This window comes from Marmota marmota, unplaced genomic scaffold (assembly GCF_001458135.2).
Source record: "Marmota marmota marmota unplaced genomic scaffold, marMar, whole genome shotgun sequence".
Classification (NCBI taxonomy): Eukaryota; Metazoa; Chordata; class Mammalia; order Rodentia; family Sciuridae; genus Marmota; species Marmota marmota.
The window spans coordinates 28,607,914-28,624,839 of record NW_026000249.1 but is presented as its reverse complement, the minus strand read 5'-3'; the positions used below and the strand labels follow the sequence as shown (position 1 = coordinate 28,624,839).

The following is a 16,926-nucleotide window of genomic DNA, read 5'->3' as shown; positions in this document are numbered from 1 at the left end:
TCAGTTGACAGCATGAGAGTTTGGTAGGTATGATCACTAAGAGCACTGGTAACTCCAATTATGCAATTATAAAAAAAACAGCACAGGAGCTGGGGATATATAGCTCGGGAGCAAAGTACTTTCACAAAACCCTCATTTCAATTCCTAGTACGGCATAAAGGAAACAGTATGAATGTGTTTCTTCTTTCTTAACTCATTTGAAATGCATTGTATAAAACAACCACCTGTATTTAATGAACTGTTGGGATTATTACATATAAAAATGTTTCCCATTAACAGCACAAATTAGCTCAAAAGGACCTAGATGTATGGTCAAAAGCTCAACAATCTAGGATGCGGTGATGGATTCTTACAGATAAAACATCAAAATCAGGAAGAACAATAATAAAACCAGTTAATTAGATTTTATTAAAACACTTTGCCAGGCGTGGTGGTGCACACCTGTAATCCCAGCAATTCAGGAGGCTGAGGCAGGAGGATCACAAGTTCAAAGCCAGACTCAGCAAAAGCAAGGCACTAAGCAACTCAGTGAGACTCTGTCTCTAAAGAAAACACAAAATAGGGCTGGGGATGTGGCTCAGTGGTCAAGTGCCCCTGGGTTCAATATCCGGTATCCTCCCCCACCAAATTAAAAACTTAAAGTGGGGTTGGGGGTGGGGAGTGTAACACTAGTAGAGTGTATGCTTAGTATGTGAGAGGCCCTGGATTCACCAAAAAGAATAAAATCTTAAAAAAAAACAAAAACAAACAAACAAAAAACCTGTGGTTCAAAGGACACATAAAGACAGTGAAGAGAGAACTCACAAAATGGAAAAAAATTATAAATCGTGTATCAAAGACTTATATTGAGAATATAAGAATTCATAAAAGACAATCCAATTAAAAAATGAGCAAAGAATCTGATAGGCATTTGTCCATAGAAGAAAAACAAATGACCAGTAAGCATATGAAAAGATGCTCAACTTTAACTATCAAAGAAATAATAAAAACCACAATGAGGTACCACTTTGCACCAAGGAGGACGGCTACAGTAAGTGCTGACAAGAATGGGAAGAAATCAGAACTCTCATGTATTGCTGACAGGAATGTGAAATGGTGCAGCTGCATGGAAAACAATATGGCTAAGCCTCAAAAAAAGTTCTAGAATTTAACCATATGACTAAGATCTGGCAGTTATTCCTCTGAGTGTCTTAAGACTTGAACAGATATTTGTACATCCATGTTCACAGCAACATTACTCACAGTAGCCAAAAAGTGCCAAATGTCCAAGGCGAATGGGGAAACAAAATGTGGTACGTACAAATAACACAGTATTATTCATCTTTTAAAAGGAAGAAAATTTTGTTACATTAAAGATGATTGAACCGTGTAGACATTACATTGAGTAAAATAAGCCAGTCACAATAGAACACAAATATTGTATTGACTCCACTCGTATGAAGTACACTTAAAATCATTAAATTTATAAAGAAAGTAGAATGGTAGTTGCCAGCTTCCCCCAACATATTAATGTTTTGTACCAGTGAGTAACAGAAGCTGAACTCAGCATAGAGGCAGGGGTTACAGGTCTGGACCAGATCTCTATCCCCCACATTCTTCCTCTTGGCTTTGCCCACATGCTGTTTTTAAAAGCATTTATGTGGTTCTATCTGATCTTTATGCATTTCAGCCTTGTTTCCTAACTCAATAACCTCAATCCTTCTTTATATATACCCCAGCCCTTCCATCAGGTTACCATACCTTTTTTAAAAAGTCATGTTATTTATTATAGTTTGTCATGAATTTAAGACCTTTTAAACTATCCTGTTTATTTTATTACAATTTTTATCGTCTTGCTAGTACTCTAATTACAAAGTAACACCACTTTTGAGCAGTTTGCTTTTAATCCCATTTTTCTTTTTTTTGGTGCACAATTTTGTAGAATGCAAGGGTTTTTTCAGCCATGCATATATACTGCAATATAAAAGGCCTTCAACAGATGATGTTTAATTTTCAAGTATCATCTTTTTCTCTGAAGGTGGCTAACACCTCCAGAAATTGTTGGAAAGCTTTAATGAGAGAATGTATGTGAAGTGCCAGGTACACAAGAGGAACCCAGTAAATAGTAGGTGTTTTAACAAGTGCTGGTTATATCTCTCTTGAAATGCTAATCAGATTATTATTGACTCTTGACAATTCTTATATTTGAACCTTCAGAGGCTCCTTACGATCTCCACACCAGCCCAGGGGAAAATTATTCTCCAAACTATAAATTACCAGGATTTTCTCCCAATATAAGCGAACTCCAACAGTTTTAGTAATGTAAACTGTCTTTATTATTCTATTCCATTAACACAAAATCCTACTATACTTTAAAATTACTTAGTCCTACTTTTTTAAAGGTATATAGGATAAGATATCTTGACTTGAAATATAAGACAATTCATAGCACAGTATTCAGAGTTTGTGCTGGCTCCCAAGAAAATGTGATAGTGGGAAGAAAATGCAACAGTGGAGAGATTAAAGAAACCATAACAATTTGACATCAAAATTATGCAGTGCTACACAACTTAATATATTATCCCTTGAATGAAAGGATAAACAAATGAACCATCTTTTTAGGTGGAAATATAAGTATCTTTCCCACACAAACACAGAAATAACCTAGTAAACATTGGCATTGCAGTTTCAGTTCCAATAATCCAACTCCACCAGGTTCCTATCAACAACACCAAGCTGGCTCAAGTTTACTAATTCTGTTCTACTTTAACAGATTTTTTTTTAAAGCTAATTCAGTTACTTTCTATTTTAATGTTCCTTAAATATATGCAAAAATGAAATTAGGATTAAACTCCTTGTGTTTACTGCTCTTACATAACTATAAAATCAGTACAAATTTTTAAACAAAATATAAACAAAATCATTAATATTAATAGAATGTGACAGATGGCAGCATATTTCTGCTAAGGCATGGGTTCCTCTGAGTTTTATATATCATATCACATGGGAGACAGCTCTCCTACTTCTACTTGAATTACTATACCACTTTGTATACATGGTGTGCTGTGACATCATTTGCCCTTGGAGCCAACAACTCAGGTGTTAAGTTTATCTCTATATTCCCACAAAACAAATGGTACAACTGAGCACCAAGACATTAAAAAACCAGAGCTAATAAGTACTGAAATGCTGTCTGTTCTTGATTATAAGGCAAAATCATTCAGGTAATCCAAAGTACACGTACTTATGATCAAACAGTATCATAGAAATGAGAAGACTTGCTTTAAAAAAAAAAAAAAAAAAACCTTTTAATTTGAACATAAATTCAATGTTCAAGGTCAACAAAGAGATACTTAAAAGGCCAGAATCTTGCAGATAATGGGAGGGATGGCTCACAGGATATTAAGATTTGGATATTAAGTGCTCCAAATTTAGGAAATGCTGTATCTTTTCTCCCCTTGGACATTTTGCCACAACACTGTGAGGCCCACTACTGTGTGCGAAAAAGACCCCCCCCCCAACCCACCTATTTCCTTTGTCATTGATACACATTACAGTTCTAACCCTGGAACAGAAAGTTAATATTCACCATCATCTATATTATAGCCCTTTAAAATATGAGGATTTATCATGTACATACCACTAGGTCTCTTTTCAAGACGAAGATACACTTTTACATATTCCTTTATTTACTACATACTTACAAAGGGTGTGAGGTTCCAATAAATTCCAGTCCCTAAACAAATCAATTAAAAAAGTGAGTAATGTTGACCTAAAATATTAAGAACAAGTCACATATCAGGTACTCAAACCTTCTGTAACATTTATCCTTCTACTCTGTTGAAATGACAGATTAAGATAAACAACTCAATTTCTGTTAATAGCATTTATCATGTTTGTCAAAATTATCTTAACACTTTTAGAAGTTATAAATCCAGTCATGAAATGCTGGTCCAACACACTGAAACTAAAACCTCATTTTCATCATAGTCAACATTTCAAAGCAAATCATTAATTATATGCATTTTGTGTTCATCTTTTTGCCTGGGATCTTCCACGACTAGTTTGCTGAAGCTGCAAATGTAGAGGTGTAAAGGATCTGAAAAACGAAACCAAAGAATTTCAAATTCCTTTTCAATGAGATTACCTACCGCGCCTTGTGATCTAATTAATATAACCAAACCGTTTGATGAAGCCTACAATTAACTGGGTTTTCATATATTCAGTTGTACAATTATTGCCACAATCAATTTCAGAATATTTTTTTCACCCCCAAAAGAGACCCCATACCAGAGCTGAGGTATGGGGTATAGACCACAGGCTTATGTGTGAGGCCCTGGGTCCAACCCCTGGTGGAAGGAAGAAACCCCATACCCATCAGTAGCAATCACTCCCAATTCCCTCCACACCCCTTTCAGCCCCAAGCTAACCTATTCTGTGTCTCAATGAATTGAAATGTTTTGGATATCATATAATATGATGGCATCATATAATATGAGGTCTTTTGTAAATGGTGTTTTTCACTTAAGAATGTTTTCAAAGTTCATCCAAGTTGTAGTATGTATCAGTACTTCATTTCTTTTATTCCTAAATATTCCATTTTATATATAATATATACATATACATTCATCACTTGATGGACATTTGCCTTGATTTCTCTAATGGAGTTTTAAATACATAAATTCCATTAATCCGCAAAAGGATGGCAAGTTGAAGGACATCTCAGCTAATTAGCAAGGCCTCATCTCAAAAGTTTAAAAAAAAAAAAAAAAAGCTGGGGATGTAGCTCAGGGGTAGTAAAGCACCACTGGGTTCTCAGGTATCACACACACACACAAAAGAAAGAAAGCACACTTTGTTATATGTAAGTTATAAATTTCAGTTTAAAGAATTTACAGTAGATAAGTAGTCACTCAAATAATACTGAATTCTCCTGGCTTGGCATTCTATTGCACTGGTTCTCTCAAGAAAGTGTGGTGTAGGCCTTTAATTCCAGCAGCTATGCAGGAGGATCACAAGTTCGAAGCCAGCCTCAGCAACTTATGGAGACCCCATCTCTAAATAAAACATAAAAAGGGCTAGGGATGTAGCTCAGTGGGGTTAAGTGCCCCTGGGTTCAATCCCTGGTACCCTTCCCCCAAAACAAAGTGTGGTGTAGGGACTCCTAGAGTCTCTGAGATCTTTTTTCAAGGGAACTGAGAGGTCAAAATTATTTCCCTAAAAAGACGTTTGCCGTTTTCACTGTCATTCTCTCTGTTACAAAGGACTTCATCCAGAGGCTACATGAAATATTATATCACAACAGACTGAAATCAAAAACAGAGAATCTAGCTTCTAGAGATTAACAAAAATTGTAAAACAAAGTCACCGATCTCACCAAGGTTTTTCTTTTGGAAAAATTCTTTATCATAAAAATACACTAACATGCAATAGGTTATTTTTAAATACATAATTTTTAAAGATATATTTAAATTTCCAAAATAGGAAATATTGATGGATGTAGTCCCACATAAAATCTCTCTGGGGTCCTCAATAATTTAAGAGCATAAAAATCTTGAGACCAAGTTTGAGAATGACTAGGCTAAGAAATACAATTAAAAAATAAGTTTCTTTTGCTGGCTCTATTACAATAATGAAAATGAGGTCTGAGTATTTTCTCTAAATCATCTATGCCAGACAAAACTCACTGCTACTGTACGAACCTGTATACTTTCATCTTCAATTACAAAAACATAATTCCCCGGTAAATATTATTTTCCCTAGCTGGCCATATCACTTTAACAGCTGTAATGCTCTTAAAAGTTAAGCCAAACTTCAGATAAAAACTTAACCAAGCTTTGATCTAGGGTTATAGCTTGGTGGTAGCCTATGTGGGTAGATTCCCAGCACCCTGCAAAAAACAACCAACTAGAAAACAAAGTGAAACAACTCTAAACCTTAACCAAACTGTAAGCTGCTCTGCCAGTAAAGAAATTATACCCCTGGCTACCAAGTGTATTGTCCTTAAATTCACACTATGAGCTATTGGCCAAGTACAATTAACCCATTCTAAATAAAACAAAGCCTCCCAGACCCCACAAAGGCAAAGAATCATAGGGGAGGAAACATTCAAATTGTTACACTATCCTTCCATTTACGTGTCAATCCAACAACTCCTAAATCTATTAACTTTTTACTTTATTTTGCTTTAATTGAAATTTTCTCAAGACTCCAGTTTTATCCACATATCTGCTGATAAATGTAAAAATTAAAAACTTAAGGGTAAAAACAAAAGACCTACCTTAAGTCATGTCTTGTATACACACCTTGATTTTACACATAAGCATAAAAAGAACCCAAAAAGTTAGTGAAATGAATTTATACAGAGAGTGGGATAACTGGAACTATAAAATACAGCTCTTCTGACTGGAATCCAGTTACCCCTCCACTACATCACTCTCACGTAAAATATGAATGCCATTAAACATACAGAGATACGAAAAATTGTGCTCTATATGTGTAATGAGGATTGTAAGGAGAGCCTAGAGTTAACACACTCTGATGCCAGATTCTAGCCCCCTGTATTTGGGAGGGGTGAAGGTGAAAAACACGTATGTTAATAATCCACTTCTATAACCCAGATTCCTTTCTCTCTCTGCCCTTTCAACACACCTCAAACAGCAACAGCAATCACTGAAAGGGAACTGGGGTTAGGAGAAGGAGTTGAAAGAGAAGACAAGAGAAGTATTTTGCTCAGGACTCCAATGGTGACAGAGAAGCCAAAGTCAAATTAGCAGCACATCCCTCATACAATGGGAGCCCTGTGAATCTCATTCCTCTATATTCCATTCTCTAAATCATTGTTTATCATCACTTAGCAGAACTATTAAAACACTGTCCCAATACCCTGCTATCTCTCTTCCAACACAATCAATGTGGGCATCAGAATTACCTTAAAAACAAATATACACACACAGTCTCACTTAAACTTGAAGGCCTAGCTCATTATCTCAAAATTTAAGTGCCCTAACATGACACTCAAACAATCCTTTGTGAACTTGGTCTCGAACTACCTTTGTAGTCTCATCTTCATGCCCCATCCCTCTCAGTAACTCCAGTGTTCCTTCTACATTCTGCTAGTTTTTCCTCCACAAACATTATCCTTTCACTTTTCATTGATCCTTTATCAAGTAATGATTCTCAATTTTGCTCTTAGGGCACATCTGGAAATGTCTCATGTCATTTTTAGTTGTCACAATTTAAGAGGAACGGTACTTGTGGAGAGAGGTCAGGAGTGAGTAGGACAGCATCCCACAACAAACAATAATATGGCCAAACAGTGTCACGGTATATAAACCTTGCCTGATCTCACATCAATCCTTTGCCTTCCTGGAAGTCCCTGTTCTAATCTATAAAAGCCATCAAAATGGCACACCTCTGGGCTGGGGTTCCGGCTCAGTGGTAGAGTGTTTGCCTAGCATGTGTGAGGCACTGGGTTCGATTCTCAGCACCACATAAAAATAAATGAATAAAATAAAGGCCCATCAACATTTAAAAAAATTTTTTTAAAAAGGCACACCTCTGAGGACCAGTAAACCACACCCAAACCCAAACCAAATAATTTCTTCAACTCTTTTACCACTGCATTTTCCACTTTTGTTTTGAGGTGCTGAGGACTGAACCCAGGGCCTCCTACGTGCTAAGCACAAGCTCTACCAGTGCTCCTCAGCCCCTCATACCACACAGCTCTTACTCAACTGGATAGTTGTCTGTCTGGCCCATTTGACCTAAGAGCCTTGAAAGTAGAGATTAATTATCTTTATACTCGCCCTGCATCAAATGTTATTGAATGGATTCATTTTAGTCATTACAGTAAGATAGCCATCACCCAGTCCAAGTTCTTCATTTTACAATCTTATGGAGGTTAAACCACTTGCTCACTAGTTAGTAGTTACAACTATAAGCCAAGCCTTTTCACTGAGATTAGAGCTCTTTATTACCCATTACTCTCTCACAATTAAACTAAAGAAAGTTGCAGCCACTCATAAAAGACCACTCAGAGCCATGAGTGGTGGCACAGGCCTGTAATCCCAGCTACTTAGAAGGCTGAAGCAAGAGGATCATAAGTTCCAGATCAGCCTGGGCAACTTAGTGAGATCCTGTCTCAAAATAAGTAGCAGAGCACATGCAAGCACAAACCCTTGGGTTCAATCCCTAGAACTATGGGGGTGAAGGGAAACCTCTCCTCAGGAAACTTCCCATAGTCACCTTCCCAGGAGCTGCTTCTGAAGAAATACAAAGAAAAAACAGAAGAGTTTAGAACAAAACAGAAGCATAGGAAAAATGCTATCCAAGTTCAGAGAAAATAAAGACCACTTCCAATTGGAGAGAATTAGAAAATACTCCTCAAAGATGGCATGTGGCTCAAAGGAGATGGAGCTCCAATAATAAAAACCAGGGAATATGAAGATTGGAGCACCCGGGTCAGCTATGGACCCTTTGATTAGCTGGGGAGGTTAAGAAAACCTTGCACTGTAGTACATGCCTGTAATCCCAGGAACTTGGAAGGCTAAAGCAGGAAGATCACAAGTTAGAAGCCAGTCTCAGCAACTTAGGGAGACTGTCTCGAAATAAAAATGACTGGGGATGTAGCTCAGTAGGAAAGTGCCCCTGGGTTCAATCCCCAATACAAAAGAAAAGGGGAAGGGGGATAATCTTGTTACAGCAGACTGGACTAGCTGGCACAGTAAGAGTTTTGAGTAATTTTGGGGAGAGAACACACTTCATGATTCTTAAGGCTAGGTACCTGAATAGAAACCAAATAATCTTCCTATGATTTTATGATTCATTGACAGGATTCCCCTTCTCACAATGAACTGAGTATCAAGGCAATCCTTAGCTTTTATATGGCTCAAATAATGACATGCTCTGACATCAGACAAGGAATACACCTGAACACACTCCATTAGGTTCTTGCACCAACTCTAGGTCTGGCCCCACAATCCCTTTTGCCTGAGCTCAGGGAGCTCCAAGTCAACAACTCATTAAGAATTCTGGTAACTCACTAATATACTTCTACAAAAGACACAGTAAATAGACATATACACACTGATTAAATATATGTAAATGAAGGCTGGAGCTGTGGCTCAATGAGTGGTAGAGTGCTTGCCTAGCATGTGTGAGGCACCAAGTTGGATTCTCAGCACCACATATAAATAAATGAATAAAATAAAGGTCCATCAACAAGTGTGTGTGTGTGTATATATATATATGTATGTATGTAAGTAAGTGAGATTTCCTGTAGTCATTTCCCTAACAATCCAGACAAATGCTATACATTGGCATCATCCTTTAATTTAATTTACAATGCATTCCTGAGCTGGGCAAGGTGGTTGCATATCTGTAATAACCAGCTACTCAGAAGGCTGAGGTGGGAGGATGGCCAGTTCAGAGGGCAGCCTGGGTAATATAGGCAGACCCTGATTCAAAACAATAACAACAACAACAACAAAAACTAACAATTTATTCCTGAAAATGTGACAGAAGTCAAATCTTTCAAAGTCAAACAATAAAGTCACATGGTTTTAGGGGTTTTCCCTGCTCCCAGAAAGCAAGAAAACAAACCCCCATTACCTTCATCTTTCAATAAGCTTTATCACACATTTGCCATATTTTTCTACTTCATTCACCACCACCTAACAAGGTCAACATAACCCAACTAGCACAACCTAAACCACTAAAGTTAAAGATTCAAATCCCTAATCAGTTCCCTGACTCAAAGATATTCAGTTTGCTTTTTCAGTCATTTGGTATAAAAATACACCTGAACTTGCAAGTAAACAAGATATAGCTGTAAAAACACAGTAAAGCTTTTGAAACCAAATTGTTCTCAGGCAGTACTATTTTGCAAAAAGAAAACAGAAAAAAATCTTTCATAAGTACCGCACAGAAGTCTGAACTTGACTGACTTAAGAAAGGAGAGGCTTGGGGTTGAAGTTGAGACTATACAAAAATTAAATCTATCACAACTAAAGACTAACATTTTTTCAATGGAAAAAAAGGTATAGTATCCAGAAAGCAGGGCTCATTGTAAAGTTCGTATAAAAGACCCTCGCTATATCCAACTATAATCTGCACTGTCATCTCATTTCCCTAGTTCACAGAACATTAAGGAAACAAAGACCAAAACTACAACTTAAAAAAATAAAAATATATTATCAAGAAAACAAAATCATTTAAAAATTTTTAATTAAGAAAAAAAAAAAAAAGAGCCTGGAGTCTTTCGGTGTTCATGTAAAGTATCCTGTACACATCAGTAACTACTTAAGAGAAAATCAACAGACACGTAAAATGAAACAGGCTTAAAAGAATTAAATTATGTTCATAATATAACTGGCATTACCAGACAAAGGGAACTCCTAAAAAGGATACTGGAGAGCTAGGGCTGTAGCTCAGTGGCAGAGCGCTTGCCTAGCATGTGTGAGGCACTGGGTTCCATCCTCAGCACCACATAAAAAATTTTTTTAAATATATTAAAAAATAAAGGTATTCTGTCCATCTACAACTACAAAAAAAAAAAAAAAAAAAACCTTTTTAATAGGGTATTGCAAAACAAAACCATAGAAGTGGGAACACATGGGAGGAGGTTTATGGAGAATTGGGAGAGAAGTAAAGGGGGAATAGGGGATCACAAGAAAAATGATGGGAAAACAAGTAGTAAAGTTATATTAAAATTAACTATGACGAGAGTTTTGAACAGTCTTTACAAAAGTTGTCTCTTAAAAGGGGGGGATATAAAAATAATGTCTTTCATCTGGGCATGGTGGTGTATACCTGTACTGCTTGCTACCTGGGAGGCTGAGGCAGGAGGATCCCTTGAGTCCAGGGGTTTTGGACCAGCCTGCACCTTACCATATTGAGACCATGACTCAAAACAATACAACAAAAAAGCCTTTCAGGATGAACACATGGCACATACTCAAGTCCTGAGGCAGAAGACAGAAGATCTGTGAAAATGTGACTTATTAAACTGGTTATGTAACTCAAGAGGATCTTTAATAATTAGAAATTCAGAGGAAAGCATTTACCCCAAAAAGTTCATCACAGCATAACCAAAAAAAAAAAAAAAAGGAGAAAAAGAAAAAGAAGAAGAATTTAAAAGACATGGAGGAAGTTATGTAATGATAAACTCATTTAAAAGATTATAGGGCTATGAAAAATATTTATAGAAAGTTTAAAAATAGAATGGGGAGGGAGTGTACCTACAGTATTTCCCATCTAATTAAAGATAAAAGATAAATGAAAATAGACCTTTCAAATAATATGGGTGCTTCTATATGGTGAAATTAGTAGAGGTAGGGTTTTTGTTTACCTTTTATCTTTTACCCCCTTATGCTCCCCAATCTTTTTCTTAATGACAGAACATACTAACTTCACAATCAGATACAAATTACAGAAAGCATAACATCTTTAGAAAGCTTTCCATTAAATATTAAATTATGGCTTAAGTAGCAAGCTTTGGTATTTTGAAAATTAATTTATACAGAACATTATCCCCCAAGACACCAAATTAATGAAATATTACTGTGTTTGACAATGCCCTTTTCCAGTTTAGCTTACACCATTGGCCTGCTTTCAAAATGGTGTTGTCTCACAGACTCTTAACCTCTAAAGTGTTTCTGGAAATTGATTCTTAAATTCACTCTAACCAGTATATATGACAGGGACAATCCTTTCTTACCTTGTATTCCTGTTACCTTGTATATTACCTAATACATAATACTATGTACATAATAGGCAATTTAATACACAATTATTGGATTTAATATAAAATACAAAATAAAAAAGATTCAAGATAGATTTAGACAAAGTAATAAGCCTGAAGAAAAAGTAGGATATGCTGGAATTCATCTTTAAGTCAGCATTTCTCTAAGGATGATTCCCAGTGTGGGAATTTGTTAGAAATGCATACTCTAGGGACCCACTCCAAACTTAAACAGGATCAAACTCTGAGGGTGAGCACAGCAATTTGTTTTAATAAGCCCTCCAGTTTGGGAACCACTGCTAGTAGCCAGGAGCCAGCAAACCATGGTCACAGACCAAATTCATCCTCCTGTTTTTATTTAGGCCACAAACTGAGAATGGATTTCACACAGAAACATTCGTCAATTTGATAATAGGGATTAAACCCCAATTAAGCAAAATGGTGTATTACCCCCTACACAAACACCAAATTCTATTGTACTCAGACTTGAATTATACATGACTATCTTTAATTTCATTAATACAAAATTTATCCAATGTCCTTGATTTTGCCTTAGCTCACAAAGTACAATATGTTCATTATCCGGGCCTTCACAGAAAAGGTTTGCTGATCTCTGCTCTGAATTAGAGGTCTTATCAGGGAGAATAACCAAATCCTTCTAACATTATCTTGATCACAGACAAAACACTCTGTTAAGGTAAAATGTGGGCCTAATACCATAAGACAATTTCCATACTCTCTGAGGTCAAAGTTAAGGGGTAGACTAAGAAGTTCCAAGTAGGGGCTGGGGTTGTGGCTCACTGGTAGAGCACTCGCCTGGCATGTGCGAGGCCCTGGGTTTGATCCTCAGCACCACCTATAAATAAAGGTATTGTGTGAAACTATAACTAAAAAAATAGTAAATATTTTTTAAAATAATGGAAAAAGATGTAACCAACAACCAAAACTTACAACCCTCAATAACCAGTCTACAGGAAGGAAATGGGCATAAAAAGCAGGAATGGGAGGCTTCCCCTGCTCTCTTTGTTGGTTAAATTTCTTCTTGTCCCAATTCGGACTGCAGAAGATGGGATCTAATATCCAAGACTACCAAGCTCAAAATCATCCCAAGGCAAACAATTCATTTGATAATGGTTAACATGCGTCTAACATGTACAGAGCTCGTGTGATTGATCAGTTACAGTTATTGTGAACGGCATTACTCTAGGGGATCTGTAATACACACACACACAAAAAAAGGACAGAATCCTGGACCATATCCATTAGGAGGGAGAAAACTCAGTGTTAATTTTATAAATTACAAAGTAATTTTATAAATTACAAAGTAATGGTTTAGAAAATAATGTACTTTGTTGCATACAGAAATAGCTTCATGAAAAAGGTAATCTATACATGCCTATGTCTTTGAGGCATGCATTTGCTTCATCTGAAAAATGAGGGGGTCTGACTATCACCAAGATCTATTCCAAGACTCATCACAGAAGGATTATTAGGGTCAAGTGACTCCAAGTAGTGAAGAGTATAAGCAAAAGAGTGAAGAATTTTAAAATATCATACCAAGAGCTAGGGATGTGACCCCAATAAATATCTGAATTTTTAAAAAGGAAAGCAATGCCTTCACAGATATTTAACATACTAATTTTGGAGCTGAACCATAAGGTTCTCAAAAGTGACAAACTAACGTACTACACGTATGTGAATGAGATTGTGTGTGTGTGTGTGTGTGTGTAATCCCTGACCTGACACCTATTAATCTAGTGTCTGAATTTTTCACTGTTTGTGTTTGAGTCTGGAACTTTTGGCAATGTGACTGACAAAACTAAATTCATGCAAGAATACTGCTGCCTAGTGGTAAAAAACAAAATGCAAAGGGTCTCACCTCCCTTTTCCCTAAAATGAACTGCCAAAAAAAAAAGCAGCAGCCAAACAAACCCTAGCTATACCTTAGTAGCTAGCTACACCAGAAGTTTATTTTAAATGCCCAGGTCCTGCTCCAAATCTACTCAACTACAATCTAGAGAGAATAAGACCTAGGCAAAAATACTTTGAAAAAGCTCTAAAGATGATTCTGATATACAGTTGAGGCAGAAAATCCCTGTTTGGAAGTAATTAAGAATCAAATTGGAAACTCATTTCCTGAATATACATATAGGACACAGGGGTGTATGTTAAAGGCCTCAGGACTTAACATGGGTACGTTAGAATAAATTTTAGGTCAAATATCTTAACAATACAGTATCACATTCCATTCCTTAAAAAGTATATTATATGGGGCTGAGGCTGTAGCTCAGTGGAACAGCGCCCGCCTCACATGTGTGAAGCACTGGGTTTGATCCTCAACATCACATAAAAATAAAGATTAAAAAAAAAGTATATTACAATGATCATCACTTTATAACCAATAGTAATAACTGAATGATAAATTCAAGCCCCAATATATATGTGCAAATATTTCCTTTTCCCTATGTAAATTACATTAACTTTAATACTGAAATCCTATTTTCTATGATAATTTAACAAAGAGCTTTGAATAATCTTATGTCATATTAAGAATGCTCATAGGGATAGTTGTACAGCTTACTGGTAGAGCTACAGCATGCAGGAGGCTCTGGGGTTCAATCCCCAGCACTGGGGGAAAAAAAAGGAATGCTGAGAGATCCTACAGTTTTAAGTTTCTTCTTCCCACACAGAATGTAGCAAAGGGGATCAAAGAAATTACACAAACATCAAACAAATGTCTGTTATTGCTATTTTGTTCATTCCACGAAACAATTATCAAATGATGCCACAAAAATGCAAAAGCAAAACCCTTAGTTTTGAAGTTTTTTGTGAAAATTAAACTAGTTTTAAACTACATAAAACTCAAGAATTTTCAAGTTGAGGTAACAGAATTTCACAATACTAAACATTCGCTTATGGGATAATTTAAATAACCTATCAGGCACAAATGCCTGTTTTACATCTTTTAGGAATGTTAAATTGTCTAACATTATTTTAGTCATAACAAACCCAGCAACTTAACTATCACTCTGAACACTGTGGCAGACATATGGAAGACAAAGAACCTATTTGCTACAAAGTTTCAACATCTCCCTTGCCAAAGATATTTCTCAAATTACATTTTGATAAGTCTTAAAACTAAATGTAAAGGTATTCTGGTATAGCAAACAATTCAAAAGATCTAATTTAAAAAAAAAAAAAAACAATAATCAATATCTTTTCACTAACATGGCACATTTGTTGAAGCACCACTGGCTGAGCCCCACAGACTTCAGACCCTCACCTGTGTAATGGAAATAATACTGTGTACATAATAAATGTAATGCTTAATAGTGCTGACATATAATTAATACTCAATAAAAGTTAATTATACTGATAACTGAAAACAGTTGGGGAAAATACATTCACTTATTTATCCGCTTAAAAGTTTTCAACTCTGCATATCAGAATCATACACAGTGCTTTCAAAATATACCTTTGCCCAAGCCCCGAATCAGGTTTTTAAAAACTCCCAACTGATTATAAGAGTTGAGGTCAATGTATTAACTCTTCCCCAAATAGTTAAAAAAGACTATGCTAAAATATACAAGAACTTAATAATAGACGGCTTTCAAATATATAGCTCTTAAAAAGAACCAAATGGAAACCAGAATCCTCTGTTTCTCAATTTTTGAAATGAAAACCATTTCAAGATTCCTAAAACCTACCAGCAAGAAGGGAAAATATAATGCGGGCAATAAATGAAAGCATTACGTTCTTTTAGAACAAAAATCAACTAGTAGCTCAATAACCATGGGATAAGAACCCCTCCCACCACTTACTGCCAAAAGATTCAAAAGAGAAATAATCCTTTAATGCACATATGTATATATTTCAAATAACGTTCTTTAACCTGATTTAAGGATTGGTTATTAAAATTCTGAAACTAGTGCATAAAGACATTAAAATTGATCTCATGAAATAAAAATACACTAGAAGAACGCTTGCATGTATCCAATTAATCAAGAACTGGATGACTGGCAAATTCATGGCACACATCCATTTTCAAAACTATAAGCAGCATTATTAATACCACGTCAAAGAAAAATGATCTCTGAGGAGATATCCACGAAATCTCTCGTCTTCTTGAGATATCAGAAAAGGTATTTCAAGATCCTGGAAGACAAAAGAGCCGAGTAAATCCTACTTGAGCATTCACCGATATTAAAAATAAGAGGGCTATGGGATACCAACAAGACACCTCAATAATTTGGTGAAAGGTAAAATCTACCCTTCGAAGTTACTTTTTGAAAGAATATAGATTCTCACATGTAGTGTCTTTGCTGTTATTTAGTCCCTCCAGAAATTCTCAGAAACTACCAAGGTCAGCAAACAAAAGAAACAGCAGAACATTAAGATAACAAGAATTAACAACAGTTACATGTACAGGGGGGAATAATTTTATGGAAAGGAGTCAAGAGAAGAAATGGTATCGTCTAAAAGTTACGTTTTTAAATTAGAGAAAGCAAAACATGTTAGAAAATATCAAAAACATTTTTGAGTTCACCCTTGGAATATCGATTCAGAATACTTCAGGTTTTCCCTCAAGCCAAACACTGGAACAATAGTTTTAAAGGTTACAGTTACAAATATGACAAAGCACATGAATTTAAAAATTGAGAAAACAAATGCTGACTTCTTTGTAAATTTATTGCATATTTTTTTCCAAGAATTTGGAAGGCATTTGCTGAAACCAAAATGGCAGCCCAGTGAATCAGTCCACCAGTGAGATCTAAAGGAGTTTGCAGTCTCTATTTTTAAGTTCAAGTGTAAGGGTTAAGAAAGCCAAGCTAATCAAGGCTAACTAGTCCTCTATCATAAAGGTAAATAATCAGCTCCAAGAGAGGGTTAAGTACCTGCTGAAAACTTTCTTAATGCACCCAAAATGACTCTTCCTCAAGAGTGAAATTATACGAACGGTATTTAGACTCCGGGGTTTCCAGGTAAAAGAAGGTTACACTCTCTCCTCCCAAAAGAAAGCATGAATATTTAACCTAAACCTACAACTCGGTTAAATTCAGAAAATCTGAATCAATTATACACACCTGTAAACTGCACCATGAAAATGCAATTAACGTTATAACTACGGAACCCCCCCCCCAAAAAAAAACACTTAATTTAAGCAGGAGCTACTAAAAAAAAAAAAAAAAAAAAAAAAAAAAAAA

General features: G+C 35.9%; 1 protein-coding gene across 2 annotated transcripts in view; it reads right to left on the bottom strand.

The window, feature by feature from the left end:
- The window catches only part of Usp9x (ubiquitin specific peptidase 9 X-linked), a 108,397-nt gene extending 92,113 nt beyond the window's left edge, over positions 1 to 16,284 (bottom strand). Inside the window, exon 1 of one of the 2 annotated variants that reach the window (XM_015488111.2) lies at positions 15,795 to 16,284. The gene's annotated coding sequence lies outside the window, so the exon portion shown is untranslated. The remainder of the gene's footprint in view (positions 1 to 15,794) is intronic. The other variant, XM_015488112.2, reaches the window with a different exon arrangement.
- Positions 16,285 to 16,926: the final 642 nt, after the last annotated feature.